We start from the raw sequence: 7,150 nt of genomic DNA, 5'->3' as shown, positions 1-7,150 counted from the left end.
GCAAGGTCCAGGAGGAGTATTATTCCTCCCAGCAAAAGATCTGTCTTTAGGAATTGCACCTTGATCAGCTTTTAATTTTTGACATTTTTTTCTCATATGACCAGGTTTTCCACAATGGAAGCAGTTACCTCCCTTTTGTGGTCTCATAGCTTTGGCCAAGGCTGTTGCAAAGATATTAGCCTGATGCTCTGTTCCTCCTACTCCAGAGCAGGCTCTGATATATTCAGCTATAGATGCACCCTGTCCCTTTAACGGTGACAGTATACGTTTGCATTAAGTATTTGCATTTTCAAATGCTAAAGTTGGTAATAATATATCTGAAATTGCACCCCTCCCTACAGCTCATTTCATAGCTACCCTCAATCTTGCTAGAAAGTCAGTATATGTCTCATTAGGGCCTGCATTGTTTTGACAAAGGAGGGCTGGGCATGGCCAGTAGGCACCACAGGGCGCCATGCTCATAAAAATACCTGGCAGACTTGTTGTACATCCTGATCAGAGTACTGAGCCTGTTCTCTTAAAGCCCGATAACGGCCCTCTCCCATTAACTTATCCTCAAGAGGACCAGGGGTATTCTGTCCCTCATTAATCCGAGCCTGCTTTCTAGCTTCTTCTTCCCACCAGCTATGAAGTTGCACCCATTGAGAACCCTCCAATACAGCTTGGGCAATAGATTCCCAATTTAACAGAATGATTAATTTGCCTTTTCCCAATGATTCCAGCATAGCCAAAACAAAGGGAGGTTGAGGACCATATTTCACTACTGCAGCTTTAAGATCTTAAAAAAATTTATATTCCAAAGGAGTGTATTGAATATTTATCAGGTTGTCATCTTGCTGTCTCTGGATGGAAAATAATTGTGGAGGATCGATAAAACCACTAGGGGGAGCAGGCAAGTCATCATCATGAAGCATAGACAAAGGAAAGGAGAACTGACAATATTCCCTGCCCACATCGGGCAGATCAACCGCAGTGGGGAAAAGAGAAGCACAAGGAGGAGCAGAAGATGTAGATTTCTTCTCCTCCCTACGGGATCTCTACTGGAACCGATGGGTCATTTCTTTAATCTCCTTACCCTCCTCTAATGAAACCAAAGAAGCCTCTGAATCTGATTCTGAACTATCAGATGCTTCACCATTTCCAGAAGGAGGCTTACTTGTATCCTTACCTTCAGGCAATGCAGAAACCCCACCAATGTTTGGCACATCCTCATAAATTGCCTCTTCCTTCATTGAAGCATTAGATTTAGTCTCATTTTCAGTGGATAGCAAAGTCAAAGCCTGTGTTATAGCATTACATAAAGTCCATAACTTCAAAGGGATCACATTGCCCTTCTGATGTTGTTTCTCAATTCTTTTTGAATTATTTTCCATTCCTTCAAATTTAACTGTAACTTAGTTTGATATTGAAACCCATGACAATATTTCTCCACCAAGCGAAAGAGCTCACTCAACTGATGAGTCAAGGCCTTAACGCCTATGGAGTGGAGAAGTCTTTTGAGTAACTTGATGTACTATGTCCGTAATGGTGATGATGAATTCCCCATGATTTTCTGAAAGTTCCCCTGCTATGGATTTAAAATCCCCCAGGGGTTGCTCACCCTTTCGGTTTCATTCAAGCCCCACGCTGGGAGCCAGATGTTGGAGATTGTGAGTGAAATCACACAAAGACAAGACACACACAAGAGACTGACACCACTCTGGCCAGAGGAAAAAGAACTGTGCAAGCAAGCAAGCTTGTGGTTTACTTTTAAATCACCCCCCTGGGCTGAATTCCAGACTGTATGACTAAGCCTTTTCAGTATAGCACATGTGAATAAATATTATCGTACAGCAAAAGGGAGTGAAATTTCTGCTTACTGCAGAGTCTGTCCAGAGTGCTTTCCTTCCTCTTATCACAAGAAGGGAATGTTCCCTCGTTTGCAAGGAACCATTAAACTCAAGGCTGTGTCCAGACTCCTTGGCAGAATGCCTCGTTTGCAAGCATGTTCAGCCCAAGCAGAAAGCCCCGTTTGCAGGTACATCTCCAATTTACATATTGTGGTTGCATTAACCCTTCATCCTGGAGAGGACTGGGAAATTGATTTCACTTATATCCCAAAAGCTAATGGATATTCTCGCTTACAAGTTTGGGTAGATACTTTTACTGAATGGATTGAGGCTTTTTCCTGTCATAGAGAGCTGGTTAAGGAGGTTATAAAGATTTTAATCCATGAAATTATCCCCAGGTTTGGGCTGCCACAGAGCCTTCAGAGTGACAATGGCTCTGACTTTAAAGCTGCTCTAACTCAGCAGGTATCTAAAGCTCTAAGAATAAAATATCACTTACACTGTTCCTGGAGACCCCAATCCTCAGAAAAGGTTGAAAAAGCTAATGACATTATCAAAAAACATCTGCACAAATTAACTCAAGAGACACAGGACAATTGGACTAAAGTCCTACCCATAGCTTTAATCAGGGCTCGAACTGCCCCCAAAAAGGAGGGACTGTCCCCCTTTTGAATGTATTTATGGAAAGCCTTTCTTACACAGAGACATTGTTATAGACCCTGAAGACTTAGAAGTAGCTTGTTATGTAACTCAGCTCTCAGCTTTTCAACAGGCTTTAACAGAACTCTGGGAGATGACTCCTGACCCCGCCTCTGAGTCAAACAAGCCTCTATTTGAGCCAAGAACTGAGGTCCTCAAAAAACTTTGGGATCTTGGGGCCCATCCCTCAAGCCCCTCTGGGAAGGCCCTTCCCAGGTTTTTCTTTCTTTTCCCACAGGTGCCAAAGTGCCAGAAATTGATTCGTGGGTACATCACACTTGAGTTAAGAGGTGGCACCTGACCAAAACTAAGTGACTCAGTTTTATGTCTTTACTTTCTGTGCTCTGATTTTGTACTCCTAAGGCGGGTCTGATAATCTATGTGAGCTTACTTCTGCTGACTCCAAATATCCTGAGTCTGCCATTTGACCCTCAAGACAATGCCTTCCTGTCCTGGGCTCACTCCTATGCTACATTCTACAATCGGTCTAACTGCTGGGTCTCTGGAGCACTCCCCTCTTCATCAGTGGAAGGCTTCCTGTGGTGAACATCTCCACTTCAAGAAAAATACTTTCTCCAAGTCATTAAATACCTTTGACAACAATCACATGTCATGCCTCTTCTTCATCTGTTGACATCTCACAAACCTAAACTGGACTGGAGCAACACTTTGTACTTTAACTATGGACATAATGTGATTTTTAATTTTGTTTTTATCTTGTTTTAATGACTATGTTGCCCTACATCAGTAACTGTGTAACTAAATTTGTTTCTAGCAACCTGAAGCTTTTAAGGTACAAATGGTGGCTCAAACCCTACTTCTGCTGCAACTGCCTCCAACTACTATTTGGGGCCCCTAGTACAGTCCTTGGGGTAGCTAAGAGTCTAACACGACTGAGCAACTTCACATTCACTTTTCACTTTCATGCATTAGAGAAGGAAATGGTAACCCACTCCAGTGTTCTTGCCTGGAGAATCCCAGGACAGAGGAGCCTGGTGGGCTTCCATCTATGGGGTCGCACAGAGCCGGACATGACTGAAGCAACTTAGCAGCAGCAGCAGCAGCAGCAGCAGCAGCAGCAGCAGCAGCAGCAGATCAGATATCCTCAATATGAGGATTAGGAGAATATATTGCCTCACCAATACAGGGACAAGGCCCCCTCTCAGTCGGAAACAGTTATGGAACTGTAATGACGCCTCTTTTCCCTAGGCAATATAATTCTTCTGAAAGAAAAGAGGGGATTGAGAGGGTAACAGTCAGGAAAGCCAGGCATCTCCAAACGGAGAAAATAGCCTGCAAGTGTCATTTTTATCTCTCTTAAATCGCAGGAGGAAACAAATTAGCAATATATTTTCCTTCTCTATACAAATTTAAAAGGAGGTTTCTCTTAAAACTTTGCATTGCCATGACACCTGGTTTCACCTGAAGTTAAATATTCTCAAACCTAGAGATAACCAATGTCTTTTTCTGATGGAAACGTTTATCTTAAGCTATGCTAACGTACTATGCATTCACCCCAAACACTGTCTTCAAGTCGGTTCCACCTTTTGCCTCAGAACCTACTTGACAAACCATTATGTTATACTCAGATATTGTTCCTCTAGTCTATGTAAATGAAACTATTTACATGGTGATGTGCCCTTCTTCAAGATTCAAGTTAATAATCTTATGGCCCAGGATGAACCATTAGACTGCTAGTGACTTTATAACATCCAGCTGAAGACTAGCAGGTGGGTACTCTTTCTGCCCACTTCTGATGCCTATCTCAGAAGCTTCCACTATCTCCTTTATACTTTAATAAAACTTTATTACACAAAAGCTCTGAGCGATCAAGCCTCATCTCTAACCCTGGATTGAATTCTTCTCCAGGGGCCAAGAATCCCAGCATCCTGATTCAACAACAAATTTTCAACCTGAAGTTAGCTATTCTTAAACCTTGTGATAACCAATGTATTTTTCATATGGAAATGTTTGTCTTAAGCTATGCTAATGTACTATGCATTCACTCCAAGCTCTGTCCTCAAGTCAGTTCTGCCGAATAGCTCAGAACCTACTTGACAAACCAGTATGTAATACTCAGATATTACATTTCATTTATTACATATTATGTTTCTCTAATCTATGTAAATGCAACTATTTTTTCGGTAATCTGTCCTTCTAAAAGATTCAAGTTAATCATTTTATGGCCCAGGATGAATCATCTGGCACCAAGATTATCCCAAAATATATCTTATCAGTAAGGGGCCTGGTGCCATTCTGGCTTTTAATACATTCCTATCCTTCATTAACAGACTGCTAGTGACTATAAAACAACAGTGAAGAATCTAAGCTACTCCATTTTGTTAACAGAAAAACTCCATTTTGTAAGGTTCTGGGAAAAGAGTCTTTGGAAATCCAAGAGCCTTTGGAAATCCCCTGGCCTCACCCCACCGCCCATAAGCCAATCGGACCCCAGACCAAATCTCCTGACTTAACACTCAGGAACTTGTGGTCTACATTGACAATAGGGACCAATCAAGAACCAACACACCACCCTTTTATAGAAAGTGACCAATCAGATGTTCCCCTACTTAAAAAATCCTTTTTTTCCATGTATGCTCCCTATATAAGCAATGTAATCCAAAACCTGGGGCTCTCCCTATAGCCACTGTGTGGGTATTGGTGGGAGCCCCAGCTCGAGCTTGGTAATAAAGCTCTATTGCTTTTGCATTGGATATCGGCTCCCTGGTGGTCTTGGGAGATTTTTCAACTTGGGCATAACACCAGCTGAAGCCTAGCAGGGGGATACTCTTTCTGCCCTCTTCTGATATCTATTTCAGAGCTTTCTCTATCTCCTTTATACTTCAATGAAACTTTATTACAAAAAAGCTCTGAGAGATCAAGCCTTGTCTCTGACTCGAGATGGAATTCTTCTCCTTCAGAAGCCAAGAATCCCAGCGTCTTTTCATTCAGCAACAACCTTTCATCTTGGGGGCTCATCTGGGTTCCTTCAGGGCAAGGTAAGGATGCTTGGAGCTCTAGTTCTTTGTTTTCCTAGCAAACACTTTTTTTATTCTCTACTAATTCTATGGTGTGCTTGTGTGAATGAATGAAACATCCTACGAGAAGCAAGTGAGGAGCCCTGCTCTGTGGTTCCACAGTGATCTCATACAACTTATGGCAGAAACCTGTCAGGGGTTTATACCAACCTGCCAATGCCTAAAGGCACCCAGTGTCTTTCAGGAACAGACCAGAAGTGGGCATAGTGTGTGGACCAAACTCACCTTTTTAGTCAAATTTTTCGGTCTCTTTGACCATTTCATAACACTTTGTGAATAAGAAGTACTAACCTAATCTCTCAGATCATTGACTTTCAAGGGACTTGTGATCTTCATTGTTACTGTATCCAAAACTTGGATCAGTACCCAGGAAAGTGTCCAGCCTAGCTAGGAATTGAAAGTTCGAAAGCTAGATGGAGGCCTAGCTCCAAGGACATCTCTGAGGTGAAAATTTACTCAGATGGCTACTGCAATCCCCCACCTCTTTGGTAATGTTGGCTCGTAGTGGACCCTAGGTGACTATTTTACTGGTGCGGTGATGCTTGAAAGGAGCATCTCAGCTTTATGTTCATATCGGTCTCATCGTGGTCAGGAATATACTCAGGGCTGTGCACAGGCACTCAGGTGATGAATATTTCCCCCAGCAGTCTGAGCTTGGTTAGCATTCTGAAATATTTTTCTGATTCCACCCCTGGTGGCATCAGTGCAAGCATGGTTTTAATGGTGAAGAGCTGGATGTCAGGTAGGGATGCCATCAGATCTACACATGGTACATTCCCATACAGTCTCAGTGGTAGTCCCAGGAGGGACGTGTACAGTGCCTGTGTCAGTAAGGCCAGATTAAGTCTGACCAGGAAAGAAAAGCTTTGGTCTAAAATCTGTCTACAGCCCCACCTCGAGCAGCGAAGGACATCTCTGGTAGAAAGATGGCACTGGTCAATTTTTCTCTCTCTTACAGATGGAAGCTAACAATTCCAGAGTTACTCCTTTGAACTGTATCCTGAAAAACTGGGATAGATTTGATCCCCAGGGCTTAAAGAAGACACACCTAGTCTTCCTATGTGATACTGTGTGGTCATGGTGTCCATTGGAGGATGGTGAACTGTAGCCAGTTGGAAGGCCTCCTAAGTATAATACTGTTTTACAATTAAGCTGGTTCTATAAGGAACAGGGAAAAATGATCTTAAAGGATAGATTTCTATCTCAGTCAACTCCAAATATTAACTGTAAGCTATTAAAAAAAGTGTATGGACCAAATCAGTCTTTAGATACTCTGTTACATATGGTTCTGACAGTCTTTTATGGCAGGGAATATGAGGAAAACAAAGAAAGGCAGAAAAAGACAAAGGAAAAGGTGGAGGCCTTCACAATGGCAATGAAAAACATGCTTCAAGAGCTCCAATAAAAGGCCCAGAGGGACCCAGGTGAAAAGGGATGGGCTTAATATTGCTGTGGAAAGGAGGGACACCTCAAATGGGATTACCTTCAGGCATTTAAGCTGCCTCAGCTCCATGTCCGGTTTGCAAAGGACCACACTGGAAGAGAGACTTCCCACAGGTTTGTAGGTCAGACTCTCAAGACAAT

Source organism: Capra hircus, unplaced genomic scaffold, assembly GCF_001704415.2.
Source record: "Capra hircus breed San Clemente unplaced genomic scaffold, ASM170441v1, whole genome shotgun sequence".
Lineage (NCBI taxonomy): Eukaryota > Metazoa > Chordata > Mammalia > Artiodactyla > Bovidae > Capra > Capra hircus.
Note: the sequence above shows the minus strand (reverse complement) of the source record.